We start from the raw sequence: 23,828 nt of genomic DNA, 5'->3' as shown, positions 1-23,828 counted from the left end.
AGTTAACCAACAGAATTATAGCATTACTGTTGTGTACCTGGCCCTATGCTAGGTTACACTTCAGTGATGTAGTGCTATGTTTAATTTCATCCCCTACAAGGTTGTATTGTTGAGCTAATACAAGCACACCTGAAATAATTTTAGGAAATGATAATCATGTGCTGTCATGTATGAATTATAAGTTAAAATTTAATAAAGGGAGCCCACCAAGGTTTGAAATTTACAGGATAAACTTAAGGAGTTGGGTTTACTTTTTCTCTTTGGTACAGGATATGATTAATATTGCAGCCATCTGGGTAGTCCAGTTGGTTTATTTAATGCCATTTGTTTTTTACCTCTTTTGGAGGCATGGAAATCGATTAAAGAGATAAGGCCTAGTCATTGTGTTTGGCTATATGCCATGGCTGGCAAATTGTTGATTGTTAAATCTCATTATAAGCTTGAGCTTTTTAGGGTTTGTGGATTTGGGATATAAATCTGATACATTGCCTCTTTGTACATTTTTATTCTATCTCTGCCCAAGAACAAATGAGAGTCTGAGATATTTGTGGAACCTGTTTGACAAAAGGGCAGTGGAGAAATATAAGTTTTATAAGAAAACCATGACCTTGCCTTCTGTATTAAGTTAATATACCCTTTTCCCCTTCGCCTTTTTCAACAGGTACCTTGGCAAGCAAAAAAGCTTAGCCTCCCTGATAAAAAGCAAAGGTACAACTAAAAAATATGAATATCAAATTTGAAACATTTTTGTGTATATCAGTGCATCATCCCTACAAGGAACGAGAAGCACAATAATTAGCTGGGCTTCTCTTACTGCCTCTTTTACTTCATATCCATACTTCCTCACAGCTTGTGTCACCCCCACCCATCCTCACCAAATGCCTAATGACATTTGTCTGACTGACTGGGTAATATACAAATGGTCCTGAGCCTTCTTAGAAACATGGTCTGTGCCGTTGTTTCTCAAACTGAAGTAATTTGTCAAAATGAAACACTTTTTACACATGAACGAAATTCTTTGAGATCCTAAAGAACATGTGTTTCGAGGACCATCGACTTAAGAAAGTTATTTGAAATATAAACATGTTTCCCAATTTCAGTATATCTTTGTGAAAGATATATATATATATATATATAAGATATATGTAATGTTTTATATAATTTACATAGAACTTGGGGACCATGAAAATATATCCACAAACCTCCAAGGTTCTCATCACCCCAATTTGAGAAACACTGGTCTATACTCATGAGATCTTTCATTGCTATTAATCAAATTGTCATTCATTGTTAACATACAACTCTAACTATTTATTGGAACTTGTTTTAAAGGGATGAATTCGGAGCCAGTTCTGAACCCCTACTCGGGAAGCATGAGTCAATTTTAGGTGGATTGAAGCCTGCACTAGAAAGCATCCAAAGGTGAATTTTGGAGTTGTATTTCAATTCCTTGCTCAAAATAAAATCTCTAGCAGGTGTAAAAACAGATGCTCTGGAAATGTTGGCATCTTCAAAATCGAGATAACTTTTGTTAACTCAGCAAAGAGTTATTGGTCCAGGTACTGGAATAAATAGCAATACCAGACGTGATTCAAGTGAAAGAATTTGCTATCTCATGGAGGATGCAGAAATGAGCAAATCATGGGATTGGGCAATTTGATGAGTACCATAAAAACTTTGGGAGGTTCTGTGGTATATACAGAAAGAATGGTGGATGGAAACACTCTTACTGAGCCAAGTGATGGCCAAGGGGAAAATGTAAGGTGTTCCTAGGGAGTATCTTGGTCAGTAGGTTCAGGGAATGTGTGAGCTGAAGGCTTACAGGCACTACTCCATTATTACTTCTTGCAAGTGCATTTTAATGAAGCACATGCTTTCCTATGTGAGGTGGATTGCTATTTTTCATGGGTTTGGGGGCAGAAGAAGTGAGATGGTGGTAAAATTATTTTTAAAAAGCTGTGAACTGGGAATAAGAACAGTTAAGCTTTGGTCCTGTCTCTAACCTTGGATCAAATCACCATCTATGCCAATCTTAGTGTCTAAGGACTACCGATGAATTAAGACAGGGATTTGAGTTTGAATCCCTCAACCCCTGAAAATGATATTTTTGTTATTTGCAAAATTTTCAAAGGGTCAAAAAAGAAAGCACTTAAAATTCTCTGGCCATTTCTCTAAATGGTTATTCTGATTTTTTTCTCCTGACTTTCCTCCTTATAGAACCTTAATGTATAGGATTGGAGGAAGTTTCCTGACCCCAATTTTATGCATCTTTTCCCATATTCCCCTTTAGCTTTTCCACCTATCGTTCTGTGAGTTATTTCTCTAACCATCTCCTTGATTAAACATAATTTCTTTTCAGGGTATCTGGGCCCTGGTTTTCAAATGTACATCTGGATGGTAGTTTGTGAGTTGAAGTAAAATAATTAAATGTTGATCTGTGGTGGCTGCTAAGATTCTTACTTCTGAAGGCATTCTGGAAAATATTTTACTGGCTTTAAGATGAGTAAACTGTTATTTGAACTAAGCTGTTTTCCCAAACCTTGTATTCTTGGATGGCAAAGAGTACTGCCATGTATGGTTACACAGAGGTGATGCCTTCCTCTGCCTCAAGTATTACAAACTGAATTGGAAGAAAACTTTAGTTTCCCACTAGCATATTCTTGACTACAGACGAGTAGCACTTAACAGTGGTTTGCTTCCAAATCCAACTCAAGTTGGATCTCAAGTATTTGAGACTTAGCTAACCTGCTGAATTAGCAAATTAAACTTCAATGGCCATGTACTGTAGATATCATTGTATTAGTGCCATTGAGAGAGAGAGAGAGAGAGAAACACATCAGTTGGTTGCTTCCTGTACTCGCTTCCAACACACAACCTTTTGGTGCATGGGATGATGCTCCAACCAACTGAGCCACCCAGCCATGACCAATTAGCTATATTTTTATTGGTAATTTATGTTTTACTTGATCACTCTTCCTAGACCGCACTCCAAATTAGAGCACTGAGACATAGAATGTTAGTTAGGTTCCTTGTGCATCTTATACAATTGAGTTCAATAAAGAACTCTTCACTGTTTTGATGCCTACTTTGGAAATGACCTTTTGATTTCTTCAAAAAGTTAGCATGTGAAATTGAAGCAAAATTTAAATTTGACCAGTGCTAGATTTCTTTTTCTTGAAGATTTTATTTATTTATTTTTAGAGAGGGGAAGGGAGAGAGAAATAGAGGGAAAGAAATGTCAATGTGTGGTTGCCTCTCGTGCTCCCCCTACTGGGGACCTGGCTTACAACCTAGGCATGTACCCTTACTGGTAATCGAACCAGCATCCCTTTGGTTCACAGGCTGGCGCTGAATCTACTGAGCCACACCAGCCAAGGGTAGTGCTAGATTTCTTAGATGACGTGTAGGCTTAAAGTATTTTGTTTGACCAACTAGAATGCTATTCTGTTGGTTTGTCCAGAAATATTTGAGGCTATGAAGCAGACTGAAGTAATACCCTCTTATTGCATAAACTAAGACATGCTTTTAATAAAATAAGGATATGGCTGGCAGATCACTGTATATTATGAGTTTCATAAAATGGGTAGCTTACTTTAATCCACAGCTTTGAAAATTTTTGGCATTGAAACTTTGAAAACTGTATTTTATGCTATATTTGTTATTATGACTGCCATTGTGCAGTGTTGGTGTGCAATTTCTCTGTGATCTGTATATCATTAAAATTTTCCAGCCTTACATATCACCTTTGATTGAAAACTAGCTATTAATGCACTACCTTTTTAAAAATAATGGATTGACTAAGTCTTTTCAAGAAATCTGTTGAAGAATAATAATAGGAAAACTTAATTGCTAATGTCTTTTAAAATAATGTTTTGATATTATGGGTAATTGAATGGGCCTTATGTATTTCAACTTTAAAACAAGTCTATTGGCCAGATTTGCAAACAATGATTGTACAAAATGAAATTCCATTTTGCTTGCTTTTTAAAAACTGCATTTTATGAGCCTTCAGCATCTGGTTGGTAGAGTTAAGAAAAACCCCAAAATTTATTTTAGAACAGCTATAGAGTTTTATAGAATAATTCTAAAGCTATTACAGAGAGGTCCTGTATACCTCATACCCAATTTACTCTATCAACATCTTCCAGTACTATGGTTTGTTTGTCATAATTAGTAAGCAATATTGAAACATTATTAGGGAAATCCCATACTTCATTCACATTTCCTCTATTTTCCCCGAATGCCTTTTTGATGTTCCAGGATTTCATCAGAATACCACATTGTATTTATTAGTCATATCCTTCTTGGGCTCCTACAGGTTTGAGGACTAATGGTCAAGTATTCTATAGTGTCCTTCTGTTGAGACTTGTCTGATGTTCTTCTAATGACTAGACTGGGTTTGTGAATTTTGGGGAGGAAGACCACAGAAATAAACTGCCACTACTATTTCTTAGGAGTTTATACCATCAACATAAAACATGACATACCACTGTTGATGTTGATTGTGATTACTTAGATTCTACAATTAATAATTTTTGTTATATTTGATTAAACTTTTAAGAAAATTCATATGCATACTTTAAGTTCATGGAAGTAATTTCTAAGTTAAAGGGTATGAAAAAAATAAGAACTTTTTTTGCTTATGTCTATAATAAAACTATAAAACACAGCAAGTTACAGAATAGTAGTGAATGAATTGCTATTAAAATGTAAAAATAGTACTACTCTTATGGTGTTGCTCCTTTGCAGCATAGCATGTTTCCACTGTTACATGCTGTGATAATGCACTTAACCAAATCGCTTTTATCAAGCTGCTGCAAAATCTTATTATTATAGCACATAACAATAGTATTTGTCTTTTATTAAGCACAAAACACATTGTTTTCCTCTGTTATTTTCTTTATGCTCCAGGCAACAAAATTAGTTCCATTTGCCAGCAATCTGGTAGTGCAGTCCTCCATTATGAGGCAGTCATCTATCTGATTCATGATATACTTATTGTGAAATAAACATAGTGAAAGTTTTGTAGGAATCTGTATCTCTGAGAACACTTGCCCAGACTCCAGAGTGAAAATACCTTTGAATTGAGAGAAGACCTGGGTTTACCTATCACTCTACCACCCATTAGTTGTATAACATTGAGGGTGTCTCATCTACTGCCCTTCCAGTTTCTTTATGTGGAGAATGGAAAAGCACTGGAATACATGATCAATAATATTCTTTCTAATGGTGATAATTCTGTGATTTGTCTAGTGTTGGAGTATTTGAACCAGGTGGCTGCCTATGTCACTTATTTTTTATGTCTAAAGTACCTCGACATTTTATTGGGCTAACAGATAATGGATCAAGAATCTAAAAATTCTTGTCAATGAATATTGAACCCTAATGAAATGCATGATTCTGTACTAAATCCAAAATGCAACTACTTTCTCCAGCCTTAGATTCCCTTTAAGAGAAAGGGAATGCTTCTTGTATATGTCATCACTATAATAGCATAGAAAACTATAAGCTTTTGATGCTAAAACAGCCATACTCAATAAATATGGTTTAGAGTAGCTCAGAAGATTTTGGGAGATGAGAAAAGTTGTTTCCTTTTAGGTTCCTTAAGTAGACAGTGTATAAATGAATTTGAGCTTGGATCCATTTAAAAGTTCTTTGGGAAATTTTGCTTTCACATAGTGTCCATTTATCATCACTCCTGGGGTTTCAGGAGGGAGCACAGTAAGTATGTATAAAGTTTAACTGGAAGCCTGTATTTGGGGATGAAGTATCTAATCTTGGGTTAAATAAGGATGGGGAAAGATTTGCTGAGAGAATTTTAACATGTTCTGCTTATATTGAGAAAATCATAGAATACCAGTTTAGCTTTATTGGACATTATCTAGAGAATCTAGAGTTGAGTAAGTGATCTTTCACACACTACTATGAGATTGTTTTTGATGTTGACATAACCGTTGACATAAAGGCCCTTATAAATAATATGGTAATTCCTGATCAGAAGTCTGTAATCCATATGTGGTTCTTTCCATACCATACCATACCATACCATACCATACCATGCAAAGTGCTTTCAAGATTGCAAACCTGGCTTAGATTTGCTTCAGTGAGCTCCTATACTATAGAAAAGGCAGCTCACCAAATATTAAAAATGGTCAAGGCAATTGTAACTCCAGGAAGTAGTAGCAATTGCTCTGCTACCTTGACCTTTAGGCCACAAATTTAGTGAGCCCTTAACATGGGTATTGGTTTGATCCATATTTTTATTTAGTTCTTTTCTTATACACTTGCCTAACCTTCTGTGATACTGCCAATGCTTGCCATCATAGGACTTTAGGGAGACTGTACAGGCTAGAAATGAGAGACAGGACACACTTATATCTTATGATTCAGGTTAATGCTTCCTAGTTTTTGTTTTTGTTGTTGTTGTTGAGGTTTTCTCAATAGTTTTGATATCCTATCCTACTGAACCTTGTGTTTCTCCTCAAGGACATTATGAGCATGTAAGACCTGAGGAATCCAAGCAGTTCGAAGAAGCTCTATATTCAGCAGATCTTTCTTCTGAGAATCTGGATAAGCTCCATCTAATCTAAAGGTGCCTTGTAGGCCACCTGGAGAAAAAGGTAGTTTGGGGAGTTTGTTTTTTTTTTTTTTTTTTTTTTTTCTTCCAGTTTTTGCTTTTCTTTTTTTTTTTTTTTTTAATTTATTTATTGTTATTTAATTACAGTTGTATGCCTTTTCCCCCATCCCTTCACCCCACCCCAGGTGAACCCACTTCCCTCCCCCCTCTCCACCCTCCCCCTTGGATTTGTTCATGTGTTCTTTATAGTAGTTCCTGTAATCCCCTCTACCCACTGTCCCCGCCCCCACCCCCCACCCCCGCCCTTGCTATTGTTACATTGTTCTTAACTTCAATGTCTCTGGTTATATTTTGTTTGCTTTTTCCTTCTATTGCTTATGTTCCAGTTAAAGGTGAGATCATATGGTATTTGTCCCTCACTTCCTGGCTTATTTCACTTAGCATAATGCTCTCCAGTTTCATCCATGCTGTTGCAAAGGGTATAAGCTCCTTCTTTCTCTCTGCTGCGTAGAATTCCATTGTGTAAATATACCATAGTTTTTGGATCCACTCGTTTGCTGATGGGCACTTCGGTTGCTTCCAGTATTTGGCTATTGACACCAGTCAGAATGGCCAACATAAACAAATCCACAAACAAATGTTGGAGAGGATGTGGAGAAAAGGGAACCCTCGTGCACTGTTGGTGGGAATGCAGACTGGTGAGGCCACTGTGGAAAACAATATGGAATTTCCTCAGAAAACTAAAAATGGAACTGCCCTTTGACCCAGTAATTCCGCTGCTGGGATTATACCCTAAGAACACTGAAACACCAATCCAAAAGAATCTGTGCACCCCAATGTTCATAGCAGCACAATTTACAATAGCCAAATACTGGGGAGTTTGTTTTGTTGTGGGAATTCTGTCTTTGGCATTAAGTACTTTAACGTCCTGTAGGTCTCTTTAAAAACAGAACAAGAGCCACTTTTCATCGATTCTTATAGGGTTCTTTTCCCCATATATATGTGCATTTTAACTTTCCAGAATGAATTTGGCTTATTATTTCATTTATCTTTCAGAGCTAGGTTCCAGTGAGGTCTATAAGGGCAAGCATACTTGATCCCCATTTCATAAATGAAGAATTAGAGATAAAAAACCAATAAATTACTTACTTTCAAATCTTGTAGGTACTTAGGAGAGAGAACAAACCTATGCCTTCTGATTAACAGTCCTTGACAATTATTTCTACTTCCCTTTGGCATACTGGTAGTCAGTGCTGAGGATTTGTTGATTAGTAGTACCAACTTGATTTGTGTCATAGTCCTGTTTTGGCAGGCTTAATTCTATTGTCACTGTTGTTCCTTTATTATCTTATGAAGTTGAAGGTTTGTTAGTTTGAAAAGTCATTAAATTGCTAAAAGGTAAAATAACAGATACCCAAAGGCCTGTGTTAAGCTGTTTACTGGATTCCTAACCTTCTATATTTTGTTTTTCCTTTTGCATAGATTTGCTTAGCTGCCATATTAACTCATTGTAACTATTCTCAATTTGAATATGGTAGTGTCCCATCTATGAAAATTCTTCAAGAAATATACCATGCGGATTGAGTAGAAAACCATTGTTTACCATGGCAGTGCTCCAGCATATCACTACTTAACATATGAATTAAAATCAGGGAATGCTACAAAACTAGCTGAAAGAGACACTTTGTGGTAGATTGCTCTGTCATTAAAACAGTGCTTTATAAAAGAAACCTGAGGCAATGTGAAGAAGAGTTCTTATAGAACTCAGTAGGATCAGACCATACTGGAGCTTTTCTAAGTAGCTTGATAGCTCTTTTGGTTAAGAAATCTTTAGCTTTCCCTTCTATTATTTTTAACCCCTTAATTTCTTGACCCATTGCTATATTTTATGGTGAGAACACCAGAACATAAATAATTCACACTATAGAAGATTGCTCATTAGTAGAGACTGGAGAATAAAGCACAGTAGGGGAATTTTAGTAATTATTCAGCTCTAATTTTCTCTTTGAGGTGAAGAGAAATTCAAGGAATGGAGCTGGAATGAGTAGAAAAATTTGTAGGTTTTTTTAAGGCTGGTATCTAGAATATTGAACTCTCCACAGTTCTCAATCTTTATCCCTCAATCCATATGAAAAAAAGGGTACACATCATTTAACTTAGCCACCAGTTGCTGTTTGAGACAGACTTTTGTAGTATACTGCATTGAAGTAATTTATTTTTCTTTTATCTCTTCTCCAGATCTTCCTCAGAAGAATAGGCTTGTTGCTTTACAGTGTTAGTGACCCATTCCCTTTGACGATCCCTAGGTGGAGATGGGGCATGAGGATCCTCCAAGGGAAAAGCTCACTACCACTGGGCAACAATCCTAGGCCAGGAGTTTCTACCAAGATTCATTCTTGTGCTCAGATAGGAAGGTGAAGTCTCAAGATATCCTTGGCACGTTAGAGGTGAGTAAGCTGTCTCCAAAAACAGAATAAAGATACTGTCTTAAATTTTTCAGTATACATTGCTTTTAGCTTTCCACTGAGATTGTTTTTATCATTATCAACTGTGTCTGCTTTGGTAAAAACAGCTTCCTAACTAACCTGGGAAGCGACTGTGTATGCAATGGGTGAAAATAATGTGAAGACAGTAGCAGGCTGCAAGACTTAAGGTGTTTAGACTAGGACTATAGTATGTTATATAGGCTTACATCTAAATTGCTCTTTTAGGAGAACATGGACAACAGCTGCTATATCTGCAATATTGATCATAGGCACTTAATCATTCTGGACCCTGTAGTCCTCAAAGTTCCCCTGAGGCCTTTTTGTGGAAGTTTGGAAATCATTCACATACTTCAGGACGCTTTGGGATGTCTATTGTATAAAACACAAAAGAAACTGTTTGAGAAGATAAATAAAGAGTTGTGTCTTTTTATTTTGTGTTTGACTGATGGAAGCTTCAGAACTACAAATAAGAACCTGACCAGAAATTGCACAAAGTTATCTATTGTTGGGCAGATCTAACGAACCAGAACCCTGAATACTCTAGGTCAGTGAAGTGAGAGGCTGATGAGGGGGCTGCAGGTTGAGAGATGGAAGTAACTATTCAGTGTACTAAATCCTGATTGTAGGTCTTCTGGTCAAGATGGCTGTGTAGGTAAACATGACTCACCTCCTCACACAACCACATCAAAATTACAACTAAGCTATGGAATAACCATCATTCAGAACCATCTGAAATCAAGCTGAATGGAAGTTCTACAATTATAGAATTAAAGGAGAAACCAACTATGGAATTAAAGAAGAAGTCACATTGAGATTGGTAGGAGGGGCGGAGACGCTGAACAGCTGGTCCCACATCCATATGTAGCAGATAAAAATCAGGAGGGATATCTCAGGAGCAAGGGATCAAAGCCCCACGCTAACCTCCTCAATCCAGGGTTCCAGTGCCAGGAAGATAAGTCTCCATAACTTTTGGCTGATACACAGACTTATTTAGACATATTTCCACTGAGTTCCAGTGCTGGGGCAGCAGATTGAAAGGCATCAGAGACATATGAGGAGGAACAGAATTTTCTGGCATCAGGGCAACAGCTGGGAGGCAGCGTTTTCCCAGACAGAAGTGCTATTAGAGGCCACTGTTCCTTTTCTGAGCCCTCCCTGCACAGAGCTGGGAGGTGGGTGCCACGTCTGAGTCTCCATCAACCTGGCTCATACTGTTTACCCCACCAAGATGATTCCCTGAGGCCCTGTCCCATCCAGCGTTCAGGCCCACCCAAGCTGTTGCCAGTGGCTTTTTCCATACAAATGGCTTGTCTCTGCCCATGTTTCAGATTTTCCTAAATTCTTCCAGACAAGGAGCATCTGGCTTCAGTGAACACCGTACCACTCACTGAGTAACCCCAGGTTCGGCACTACCAGCCACTGGCCTTGATTCATCGCTTGGCAACTCCTGGGCACCTCTAAGCCTAGTACAAGTAACAGCCATCTGCAGATCACTTTGTAGCTTATGCCGTGTGACCCCAGATGAAACACAGTTGGTGGCTGACCTTGGACGTGACAACAGCAATTGAGGCTCAACTGCAATAGGAGGGTGTACACAGCCCACCTGGTGGGTGCATCCTGAGTGCCCAGCTTGGGTAATAAAGGAGGGAGGCTGTGGCAGTGGACTCTACAGGACACCTACTACATTAACCACTCTACCAAGCCTGGGAGACATAGCAGCTCTGTCTAATACATAGAAATAAACACAGGGAGGCTGCCAAAATGAGGAGACAAAGAAACATGGCCCAAATGAAAGAACAGATCAAAACTCCAAAAAAAGAACTAATCAAAATGGAGATAAGCAATCTATCAGATGCAAAGTTCAAAACGCTGGTTATAAGGATGATGCTCCATGAACTTCGGGGAAGAGTAGATAAACTGAAAGAGAACTTCAACAGCATGAAAAAGGACATGGAAACCAAAAAAATGAATCAGACAAATGAAGGATACACTAATTGAAATGAAGAACAATTTATAGGGAATCGACAGAAGAGTAGATGAAGCTGAGAATCAAATCAGTGATTTGGTATATAAGGAAGCAAAAAAAAACCCCAATCAGAACAGCAAGAAGAAAAAAGAATACAAAAAAAAAAAAAAATGAAGAAGAAAGTGTAAGGAGCCTCTGGAACAACTTCAAGCAGACCAACATTCATATCATAGGGGTGCCAGAAGGCGAAGAGAGAAAGGAATTGGAAACTTAATTGAAACAGTAATGACAGAAAATTTCCCTAACATATTGAAGGAAATAAACATACAAGCCCAGGAAGCTCAGAGAGTCCTGAACAAAAGGAACCCAAAGAAGCTCACTCCAAGGCACAGCATAATTAAAATGCCAAAGGTTAAAGACAAAGAGAGAATCTTAAAAGCAGCAAGAGAAAAGCAGTGCATTACTTATAAAGGAGCCCCCATAAGTCTGTCAGCTGATTTCTCTAAAGAAACTTTTCAGGCTAGAAAGGATTGGCAAGAAATACTCAAAGTGATGAAAAAGCAAGGACCTGCAATCAAGATTACTCTACCCAGAAAAGTTATCATTTAGAATTGAAGGCAGATAAAGAGTTTCCAAGACAAGAAAAAGTTAAAGGAGTTCAGCACCACCAAACCAGTATTACATGAAATGTTAAAGGGTTTTAAGAAGATCAAAAATATGAACAATATAATAGCAATAAATATATATCAACAATTGAATTTAAAAAACAAACAAATAAGCAGAACAGAAACAAAATTACAGATACAGAGAACATTTTGATGTTTGCCAAATGGGAGAGTGGTCAGGAAGCTGGGTGAAAAAGGTGAAGGGATTAACAAGTACAAATAAGTAGTTACAGAATGGTCATGGGGATGTAAAGTACCATGTAGGAAGTGGGATAACCAAAGAACATGTATGAATGACCCATGGACATGAACAATGGTGTGGGGATTGCCTGAGGGAGTGGGTGGGCTGTATGGAGGGGGGCAAAGAAGGAAAAATTGGGACAACTGTAATAGCATAATCAATAAATGATAATTTAAATGTTTTTTTTTTTAATTAAAAAAAAAATGTCCTGATTGTAAAGGCTTTGTACAGGTTAGTATTCAACTAAAGAAATAAGGCTGTGGTTAATGGTGGTATTTCTAGTGTCTGACCAAATGTTTTTATGCAAGACATTTTCCTATTTATGCCATATTTTCTCATTCTATTGAATGAGGAAATTATATTAATTTTATCTCTATAGACCTAAAAGCTTGGACTTTATACATTTCTAAGTTCTGTAAAGACAGTTTCTATAACTCATTAATTTGAATCTTCCCATAACTTTAACAAGTACTCAATATTTTTATGGCATTTATATAGTTTCCCTCTCATTTTTTGTAGCTCCTGATTGTTTCCTTCATATCTACCAAATTATCTTTCTCAAAAGCAATGCAGAGGGCAAGAAATTTGAACACACCAAAGGAAGATCAACATGCCTGACACTCTAGCATTTGGGAACAGCAGAATGAAGTAAGTTGTTGGTGTTGTAATCTCGTGAGGATTACTTTAGAACTAATAACTGTTTTTTGGAGGATTTTTTGAGATAGGGTATGGCAGTCTAATGTAGAGGAGGGTCCTGAATGTTAGATGTGAGGATGACCAATAACCCATGCAGGCATACCTTGGAGATAATGCAATTTGGTTTCACACCACTGCAATAAAGTGAGTATCACAATAAAGTGAACTGTAAGCTTTTTGTTGGTAGAGGATGTTGCTTTTAGTTTGTATAGAAAAAAAATGCAACCTCTGTGAAGCACAATAAAGCCAAGTGCAATAAAACGAGGTATCCCTTTACTACCAACTGGGTTTACTGAAGCAACTCAAAGATATTAGTCACTACCAATTGCGTCAAGGTTAGTCTCACCTTATCTATTATTTATCTTAACTGCATGAATTCTTTGCCACTCTTAGAGGACTAACATATAGAGACTTAAAACAGAAAGGTTTTTGTTTTTTTGCTGAAAGGGTGGCTCTTTTTTTATCTCCCCGTGAGAAAACCTATCTTGTAGTTAACATTTAGTGTTACAGGAAAAGCCAGTGTTATAATTGTTAAGGGTGCAAGAATCAAGCCAGTTTCTTAAATATGTGGGGAATGGTGAAGATATAAAATGAGGGCATTGACTAGGAACTCTCTAAGAGCCCTTTATAATAATAATCACTCATTTGTGGCATCTTGTTTGGCTCTTGGAAATTCTTACAAACAGTGGTAGTAGAATGTTAAAGAAGCACACATATTCTGTGTTTAAATCCTTTGCCACTCATGAAGTGTATGGCCTTTGACAATTTAGAGTTTCTGATTACACTTGTCTGTTTATGAAGGCTAAGTTAAATATTGTATGTAAAGTGCTTAGTATGGTGCATGGCACAGGGTAAGTAAAAGGTTACCCAAGAAGTTTCTTAAGTTTATTCGACCAATATGAGTGACAACTACTACCATTTAGTAGCAGTCAGAGTTGGCATGTTTTGGTTCTATGTAAGAAATTTCTAAGGTAAAAAAAAGTCTTTCAGTAGAAGAGCATCTGTGTTGGTGGGTGGTTGTTATTATAATTATTATTATTGATAATGATATAAGTAGTATTGCTACCAATAATAGGTTATTGTAGTTATTAATGTACTTTTTGGTTTTCTTTTGTTCTCTTTGTGATGTTTCTCATAGTTCTTGTGCCCCTCAGTGTATGTTTTCTCTTCTACTTCTTACCCATTTCTTCTAAATGTCTGCCTTGGCTTATCTCTTTCACTCCTAAGTGTATATTTCCTTGCTTGTCTATTTCTTCCTTGAATGTCCTTGGTCTTTACTCTCTGAAGTATGTCTTATCCACTTCCATGTTCGTCTTGCTTGTTTCTTCTCTGTGTATCTTTGTCTGATTTTCTTTTTTGTCATAACTTGTTTGTGTCGTGTCTTAGGTGTCTCTTATTTTTTCATTTTGTTACTGATTGTCTTCACTTTCCTAGATCTGGTTCTTTCACTGTTCTTACCATTGTGTCTCTGAGTCACGTGCTGTGTGCTTTTTCCTCATTCCTTGTCCTACCTACCTCTCTCATTTTTTTCCTCTTTGTGAATTGTGATTGTTCGTCACCATCTCCCCTTTTGTTGGTTTGGCATTTTACCTTTTTCTGATTCTGGCCTCCCTTCTGCTGTATCTACTCTTTATCTTGGATTTCTCTCTTCTACATATCCTTTCCGCTTCTCTTGGCCCATTTTCTCTCTTTTGTCCTGCTCTGTGTGCCTCAGTGTCTCTTTGTTCTTTGTGATTTTCCATTTCAATGCCTTTCCTCTCTTTGCTCTCCTGTTTTATTGCTTTTCTTCTTCTACCTACTTTTAGGTTTTTCAGCATCTTCATAAGTCTGTGTCTCCCTCTTTCATATCCTGCAATCGTCTTTCCTTGCACATTTTTTGTGAACATTTGTGTGTATATCTATGTGTGCATGTTTGTGTATGTTTGTGACAAAGGGGTGTCCTAACCCCTTCCCAGTAGGTGCAGAGTGTCTGCTATCAAAATAAGCATTGCAGAGCTGTTCCTGATGCCAGGCTCTCCTGTGAAATAATCCAAAATTAATAGAAGGCCCAAGGATCCAAAGACCTAAGGGCAGAAAATGGAAGGCCCATAATGGATAGAAGTCCCAAAGTAGATGACAAGTGAGCTTGAGACTTGAGACCTGTGAACTAAAATGGCAAACTGGTGTCCCAAAATAGATGGAAACTTCAGGCTCGAGGCCATCAGAAGCCCCAAGAGTCATGACATACATACAGAAGATGGCCCTTGTTGGACAGAAAGCCTGACTGAGTTGGATATGTCATGTCTTCAGTCAGACAGAAGGCTGAAGATGCAGGATGAGTGGCTGAAGGCCTAGGAGCAGGGATACGTGGAAGACCTGAGATCTGAGACTCAAGGCCCAAGACCGGAGGAAATCCCAATATGAGAACCCTAAACCTCAGCTCTTTTCTACTCCTATCGTCCATACTCTTGCACATTTCGATTATCTCTTTCTAGTTTTTATATCTCCATTTAAACTCATTTTGAGATGCTCTTTTTGATGTTATTATCTTGAAGAGCTATCTTTAGATTGGAAATATTATGCTGGGGCCATTGTAAGCCAGTTTTTATCACAGTTTTGAGTCATTTATTAAGTTTTATGTGTTTTTTAAACTTCCATCTCTCTTCACATTCACTCCATTTGAGAGAGACATTGATGAAATTGTATTTCAGTCTTACTTTTTCCTCAGAAGTTCTAGGCTGATGAGAAGAGGAAAGCATCAGACTATTGAGGAAAATATGCCAGGCTATGTAGAGAAAATGCAAAGAGATGCTTCTGGGCAATGAGAACAATTAGAGAAGAAATACACAGATGTGCCGGCCTATTCAGAAGCACTAGCCTGCAACACCTGACTTCTTTGAGCTTGGGTGAGCAGGATTCCTGGGGTTTGGGATTCCTAGTGATGGTTACAAAAAAAGAATAAGTGGGCCTGGAACAGAGTGTGGCCCCAAGGAGACAGCCTGAACTCCCTGCTCATAGTAGTGGCCTAATAATTTGGTAGTCTGCACTGACCCTGCCTTTGGGTTTAATACCAACCTCAAGGCTTAAAGGTGAGAGAATTTAGGAGTATTTAGTAGGTTTAATCCTTTCCTTCATTTTCCCCCCTCTTACCATGAGGGAAGATCATTTAAATGATTGAGAATATATATGAAAGCAAGGTGTTCTCATTAATACTGTATTGGCAGCCATGCATTGCCAATATTTGAAAGAGCACTGTCAGTTGTGAAGCATTATGTACTTCAGGGGTTATCATACCCTTTCTGTAAAGGGTCAGATGTTAAATATTTTAGTCTTTGCAGGCCGTATGGTCTCTACACTTTCTTTTACAATCCTTTATAAAGGAAAAACTATTCTTAGCTTCTGAACCAAGTTGATTTGGCCTGTGGGCCATAGTTACCCCTGATGTAAATGGCAGGGACTATGCTGAATAATGTTAATTTCCTTGTGTGAGCCTGTCCTTGTGCTTGGCACTGAGGAATTAATGATTATTTATGATCACATCCAGGTGACCTGAATAAAAATGTGTGAATATGCTTTTAAACTATGACATTGCTTAAAGACTTAACAAATTTCAGAGTTGTCGAATGAATATTGATTACATAGTATATTCATTCTACTGTATAGGCACTGGATGCAAAAATTAGAAGAAGTATGAATAAAGTGCTTTGTCAAAAGTATGTAATACTATGCAGATATTAGGAATTAAGTGATTGATAAATGAAAAATTGATATATTCGTATCCATGATGTTTCTGCTCCTTTGGTGATTTTGAGTAAAAATACTGTATCCCAGGTAGCAGAAAACAAAACACATGGAAACTGCTTTTAAGTTATAAAATACACAGCAAACACAAGAGACTAATCTATTGTGATGACATAATGTGCCAGATAACATGGTAGGCACTGTGGATAACAAAGGGAAAAAAAAGCACATTCTCAATATAAAATTAAAAGTTTTAGATAAAAGCAGTACATTTAAAGTGCTTTGTAAACTAAAGCACTAAATACCAATGGGCTAAATGTTTATGAATGAATAAATATTAATAGCCTTTTATGGGCCAGCTATTGTTTGGGGTTCTGAGAAATCTAAAATAATGCTCTCAAGTAATAAGGGGAGCTTTATGTTCTGCATTATTAGATGTAAGGAATTAGATACTGCTTATTTTAATCAGTCAAGATTTAACTGGTGATGTCAAGTTATTTCCAGTATATTTTCCCATGTAACAGGAAAATGTAATGAATGAGATTGAGCCTTCTAAACTATAAAATGTTAACATAAACACAAGAAATTAAATGTTTTCTGTGTGAATAAAACTGTGAGATAAACATTGTCTACAAAATTCTCATTGTGTGCTTGACCCACTATGAGAGCTAGTATAAATAATTACACAAACTGAGTGTTTCAATAGTTGTTAAATGAATGAACCTCAGTTGCCTACTATGTGAGCTCACTGTTATAGGCACTAAAGAGATACACACATTGTCATTTCATTGTGCCTACAGTTGAGGAAAAGGCAATACATGTTAGCATTTCGTGAACTCTAAAGCACCATATAAATGTAACTATTGATTTTCTTATTTGTTACTGAGTACTAGACTTATAAAATTGTATCACAGTTACCATACTGTGAAAAAAGTTGAAAAAAATTTGAGGAAGTATTGTTAAGTATTGAATACTCTGAATATAATATGTAAAAGATTACATTTATGATGAATGCAAGACTGGATAATAATTATCTATTATGTGCCAGTCTTTTTGCTAGGCATTGAGGATCTGAAGATGAACCATTTTTATTGCAATTTATAAGTCTTAAACAGCCGTGCATATATAAGTAATATCTGCTGAATGAATAAGGATGATTTACTCTCTTCATCCCCAGAGATAGCAACTAGTAATGCAAAAATTCATTACCCTTATTACTGAACCTGTTACAGAGACCTGTGTGTAAATTTAGAAAACCTAGTGTTCTATACAGATATAAGGAATTAACTTGGCTTAATGAATAATGACTGATTACTTTCTATGAGGCTCAAAACTACATATGCCTTAGTATATAAAAATCATTTTATCCTTATGGAATGTTCATAAGAGGAAATGAGGTAATATGTGCAAGATCCACACTAAAAGGCACTTAACCACTGCTAGGCTTATTTAATGATGAAAACATGGGAAAAATAGAATTGTGCAACACAGTATGCAATAAAGGTTGGGCTAGGTGGAAAAATACAATCCAGACCAGAAGGATACTTAGTCCTTGTTGGCCTGAGTGAAGAGATGGGAATTCTTTCTGAAAAAAGCAAGGTGTTTTGGTTCTCCATCAGTTTCTTTAAATGTTGAATGCTGAAGATGGAGGTGAATTAGATCCACCCTGTCCTTGCTTAGAGACATTGAAGGATTAAAAATAAATGACTCAGGTTTGCTTTTAGGTTCATTTGACAAACAGAGCATATTTTATGTGGACTAGATAATTCTACGTCCTGAACACAAAAAGTGAAATGGGCCTGGTCTAAAGGTCTTTAGATCACAGATCATAGCTGAAATATGAAAACATCTGATTTTTCAGTAAATATCTGAGGGCCTGTTTTCTGGGAAGTACTATGCTTATTTAATGAGTTGTGTAAGTATAGTTCGGAAGAGCCATTGACTTGCCTTGGGGATTAAAAAATAGAAAAAAAAGGCATGGTTCTTTTAATATAAAATGAAGACATGTTCTCTAGTCCTAGATAGTCACAACTTCACTTGCTCATTGGCCTAAGTTGAAGCCAGAAGACTGATAAAAAGGCTCATGGTTTGTCCTTTAATTCATTAATTTAAGATTGTGCTTTTATTATAAACAGTTTAAAATGAGAATTAAGAAGAAACAAGTGTTTTTTTTAAGTATTTGCTCATTGGTTTGGCTTAAAGTGAGGAAACCTTTTGAGCAATAAAATTTTTGTAGTTTTTCCATATGTTTTAAACACTTATTCACTCTGATTAAAGTACTGTCCCTAAGTGCTGAGGAGAATGAATAGATTCAAAAGACCAAAATGTACTTTAATCTCACTTGCTTATGGTTGAAACACAAGAATAAATTTTATGACTACAGGTCTTTTCATTAGTTAAAAGTTCATTGAACAGCTGTGATAGGAAGATACTGAGAAGGAATGATTAAATAGATCACCTTCTCTTTGTTGGCATCTTTTATAGAGTGAGAATGAGAGCTTTTTATTATTCATTAATACAAACATTGGAGAAAGTGATTCTAAATGAAATAGATCTGGTACAAAAGGCACTTTGTCTTGGAGATGCAATAAAAAAACAAGGAATGGAATGAAAACTCATTAAACAAGTGTCTATTTCAAGGCAATGTTCTATTTGCTAGACAAATCAAAAAAGATCTTAAATGAAAATCATTTGTTTTTTTAACTGGCTTGGAGACTAGATATAGAGGTTCCATTCACTTTTCATTTGTTCATTCATTCTACAAGTGTATTTGAGTACCTATTGTATATAAGGTCCTTTGCTCTGTACTCAGTTGACCCCAGAAACACGAAAACATGAATGCTTTCCGAGAGAAATTTTAAAACTTTACTTTTGGATTGTTTTCTTAGGAGTATGGCTTAGCCCTTGAATAACATTGTGTGGTTTAATTCCTACTCCATGTTTCTTCTCTCACTCTGGCCACTACAATAAGCAGGGTTTTCCACGGAGCTTCCTCCTTAAGTTGCAGGAACTCTCCTTACAGACACTTCATTTTTCCTCTCTTGTCTTATGAAAATGGCTTTGGCCACTGCTAGGCAGAAGGAGGGGTGACAACTAATTCCCAAACCCCAGTCTCAATGGTACCAGCCTTGGGGAACCGCTCATACTCAAGTCACTACCTTTACCTATTTTGTCTATTTTCAATTCTTTGTGTTTTACATTCTGACGAGTATATGCTGCCTAAATAGATCTCTGAAGAACAATCCCCAGATAGTAAATAGCAAGATTGGAGATGGTGACATGATTTCTCTTGCAACAGATTTTCTACTTAAACCTTAGATACTGCCTTATAAGCATCAAAACTGGCTTATAATTAATTAAACTATTCTAAGCGATAAGAAAAAACCCCCTGCTCATGAAAGAACTTGTTATGATAGAATAATGTTGGAATGAAAATGCCTTAACAATTTTTACATTACTTAAAATTTAAGAATAATAAGAATTGGAAATAATTGGCAAACACAAACCTAAATCTACGCCCAACTGGGCTTTGACCTTTTCTATTTTTAAGTCACTCACAGAGGGTGGGATAGGAGGAAGAGTGAAAGAAAAGGTCAAACCTGTTTCTAAGGGCACCCTACCTTTGTTTTAGATTGGTTAAGAAACACTCCTTTTTAGGTCGGGATGGGCTGCATCATTGGAAAATGCAAAGGAGAAAGTAACTACAAGCCTTTTTTTCACAGTCGCTGGCATCCTAAGACTACCTACCACCACTGATAAAACAAGAATAAGAGAACATGATACCATCATCTGATCTTTGTGACATAATGAAGTAGTGAACAAATCTGTTTTTGTAAGAATTGGCTTCATCTCTGTCCTTCTACCTCAAAGGGAATAATATGCCAAAATGGAAGAAACACTTGGACTGGTGAACTGATGTGAATTGTAAAATCTCTGAGCTTTGACTGTTGAAAATTCACAAATCATGCTCAGCATGGGTGATCACAACTAAGACAAATTAGGGAGTATGTTTTCTAATGTCAAATAAAATGTACTGTTTTGAAAACTCGGTATTTTGATGTGATAAGTTCTACCTCATTTTCTATTATACACTAGTTATTTCTGGGGTTTTTTTACTACCTTAATCACCAGCATGGGTAAATGATTTGCTGTCTCATTTCTTTCTAACTTCATTTGCTTTGGTGAGGAATACCAAGAAGCACAAAGCCAATAAAATTGAGAAGCAAAAAACATTTCAAGGAAAAAGCAAGATGTGAATAGGGCATGAAAAACTATTTGTAAGTTTTTGGTAAGTAGGATATATTCAGGAAGGAAATCACTAATTAAAGAAGTGAGTAACCCCAATCCCTCAGTTGGTGACAGAACCATTGGTGTCCTTAGAATTCTGGGTGATTAAATACCGAAATTTTAGATTGGTGACTTTATAGGCATATGAGTTAATGCAGTATTTATAGACAAGAGTTTCTGTTCCTTTCCTGGTGATTATACTAGCAAGTATTGCTTTTGGAAGAAAGACTTAAGCTGTAGTGGGCCTAGTGATTGTCCAGTACACGTGCTTTTAGTACTGGTGTCCAAAGAACTCTTGCCTTACATGTTACAATCAAATCTTGATATTACAGATGCTTAGAATGATGTGATAAAACTGCCTTATGACCTGGTGTGTTGCTTCTAAAAGGGAATGGGCCTAGGCTCCCATTGCTACTTACTTCCATTTTTTTTGCAAGGGTATGTGCAGGACAGGGATAAAGCCCATGAAGAAAGTGGGTGGAGAGGTTAGGAAAGAGTTCTTAAGTTATTTTTGGGTGTCCTCCATGCCTCTGACCCATGACAGCTTCTATTTCTTTGGGTGGACTTCCAGTCTTGTAATATTATGCTTATTTTTGGGTTTGTGGTACCTTTGGTCCTCAAAATTCTCATTCTGTTCTAATCCTGTAATGGAGAAGAAATGAAAAGTACCATGTTTTCTATTTAGTGAGGAAAGATCAGATATGACAATTTAAAAAAGGCAGCAGGAATATTTAGCAAATAAAGTATTTAATAGTACTTTTCGGCTTTTGTATTTCCTGTGGGGTAAGGATAGGGTGACCATCACTCCTAGTTATGATGTTTTCTCCATGCCAAGCTACCCCCACAGATTAATTTGTGCCTCCTGTTACATTACTATTCTATCCTTGTTCATGAGAAGTTTTTCCCTGGTTTCCATGGGAAAGGTAATGTTAGTGGTACTAGCAGAGTTAGGCAAGCTAATGCAATTGGAATTTGAAACTTGTGTAATATAAATAGTGTCTAAGATGGAGCCAGCCATTTTGTTAGCTGGGAATTATTTAGCAGGAAAGCTGCTAGGTATAGATGCAACTTCTAAAAATGGTAAAGGGTGTCAGGAAAAACAATTGAAAGACCTTAAGACAGTTCCTAGACTTTCTACCAAATCAGGGAGCACCAAGACAGTTACATGGTGGCCTGGTAACCATATGAGTATTTCTCATACCTTTAACCGTTCAGCTGTATTGCTTCCCTTAGCTTGATAAAAGTGATTTTTTGAGGGGTTCTTAGTGCCAGTAGTTCTGGGTTTGACATAGTGTTTCTCCCAGTCATCAGCATTCCTAATGATCTTCCATTTACACAATCTGGTTTCTTATCCATATGTACTCGGAATCAAAACCATAACTCTACTGGAGTGAGAGCCCTCATTTGAATGCATAAGTGGAGATCAAAGCAATGTGTAAAGTAAGTTGGAAAAGAGAAGTTGGATTTGAGGGTACTTGCAAATAGATTACTACTTAGAGCCTGTCACTTTGGTAAGCTCAGTGATGAAGCAGAATTTGCAGGTAGGATGAAAAACTAGAGGGAAAATGTGGAAGAGGAATGTTAGAGATAGGGCAGGTTGTGAGGACTTCACTTTATAATCTACAAGAACCATTTAGATATATCCTCCAGACATAACAAATCTCCCCCTTTCACAAGTTTTTTTTTTTAATTATTTATTTATTTTTATTCAGTTACAATTGTCTGCATTTTCTCCCCTTCCAAGTTTTTTTAAATATATTTATTGATTATGCTATTATAGTTGTCCCATTCCCCCCCCCCACTCCACTCCATCCTGCCCACCCCCCTCCCTCCCACATTCCCACCCCATAGTTCATGTCCATGGGTCATACTTATAAGTTCTTTGGCTTCTACATTTCCTACACTATTTTTACCCTCCCCCTGTCTATTTTCCACCTATCATCTATGCTACTTATTCCAACCCTCATGTTCTAGTTGTTTGCCTAGTTTGCTCTTGTTTTTGTTTTATGTGTGGTCGTTAATAACTGTGAGTTTGCTGTCATTTTTACTGTTCCTATTTTTGATCTTTTTCTTAGGTAACTCCCTTTAACATTTCATATAATAAGGGCTTGGTGATGATGAGCTTCTTTAACTTGACCTTATCTGAGAAGCACTTTATCTTCCCTTCCATTCTAAATGATAGCTTTGCTGGATACAGTAATCTTGGATGTAGGTCCTTGCGTTTAATCTTGGGTAATGGAATTATGATGTGCCTTGGTGTGTTCCTCCTTGGGTCCAGCTTCTTTGGGACTCTCTGAGCTTCCTGGACTTCCCGGAAGTCTATTTCCTTTGCCAGATGAGGGAAGATCTCCTTCATTATTTGTTCAAATAAGTTTTCAATTTTTTGTTCTTCCTCTTCTCCTTCTGGCACCCCTATAATTCGGATGTTGGAACGTTTCAAGATGTCCTGGAGGTTCCTAAGCCTCTCCTCATTTTTCCAAGTTCTTGTTTCTTCATTCTTTTCTGGTTGGATGTTTGTTTCTTCCTTCTGGACCATACCATTGATTTGAGTCCCAGTTTCCTTCTCATCACTATTGGTTCCCTGTACATTTTCCTTTGTTTCTCTTAGCATAGGCTTCATTTTTTCATCTGTTTTTCGAACAGATTCAACCAAGTCTGTGAGCATATTGATAACCAGTGCTTTGAACTGTGCATCCGATAGGTTGGCTATCTCTTCGTCGCTTAGTTGTATTTTTTCTGGAGCTTTGAAGTGTTCTGTCATTTGGGCCATTTTTTTTTTTGTTTGTCTGTCTTGGCGCGTCTGTTACTTTAAGGGGCGGAGCCTTAGGTGTTCACGGGGCGGGGTAATGCTGGTGGCTGCGCTGTGACGCTGTACATGGGGGAGGGGCCGAGTGGGAGCAATGGCGTCTGCCTCACTCCGGATTTCAATCTTTCACTCCGGTACCCACAATCAAACTGGGCCACTCTGGTGCTGGTCCCCGAGTAAGTGGGCCTGTGCACACTCTAGGCCCCTGTGGGTCCCTCCAACAACCTCTCCTGTGAGGCTGGGAGTCTCTCCTGCTGCCGCCCCAACCCCTTGGGGCGCTTTCAATCAGAGGTTTGAGGCTTTATTTCCCCGAGCTGGAGCCCTGGGTTGCACGGTCTGCTTCGCTGCCCGCCGTTCGTCCGGTTTATCTGTGGGTGAATGTGG

At 37.4% G+C, this 23,828-nt stretch overlaps 1 long non-coding RNA gene across 3 annotated transcripts in view; it reads left to right on the top strand.

Moving 5' to 3' along the window:
• LOC112300099 (uncharacterized) overlaps window positions 1-20,401 on the top strand; it is a 31,691-nt gene extending 11,290 nt beyond the window's left edge. The window contains exons 2-7 of one of the 3 annotated variants that reach the window (XR_002974354.3): window positions 1,333-1,422; window positions 6,487-6,620; window positions 8,816-9,024; window positions 12,455-12,583; window positions 13,770-15,516; window positions 20,074-20,401. This is a non-coding gene — a long non-coding RNA (uncharacterized lncRNA). Of the gene's footprint in view, window positions 1-689; window positions 709-1,332; window positions 1,423-6,486; window positions 6,621-8,815; window positions 9,025-12,454; window positions 12,584-13,769 lie in introns of those variants that run through there. The other 2 variants (XR_006654759.2, XR_002974353.4) reach the window with 2 other exon arrangements.
• Window positions 20,402-23,828: the final 3,427 nt, after the last annotated feature.

Source organism: Desmodus rotundus, chromosome X (genome assembly GCF_022682495.2).
Source record: "Desmodus rotundus isolate HL8 chromosome X, HLdesRot8A.1, whole genome shotgun sequence".
Classification (NCBI taxonomy): domain Eukaryota; kingdom Metazoa; phylum Chordata; class Mammalia; order Chiroptera; family Phyllostomidae; genus Desmodus; species Desmodus rotundus.
The sequence above is the reverse complement of the archived record's forward strand: the minus strand, read 5'-3'. Positions and strand labels throughout refer to the sequence as shown.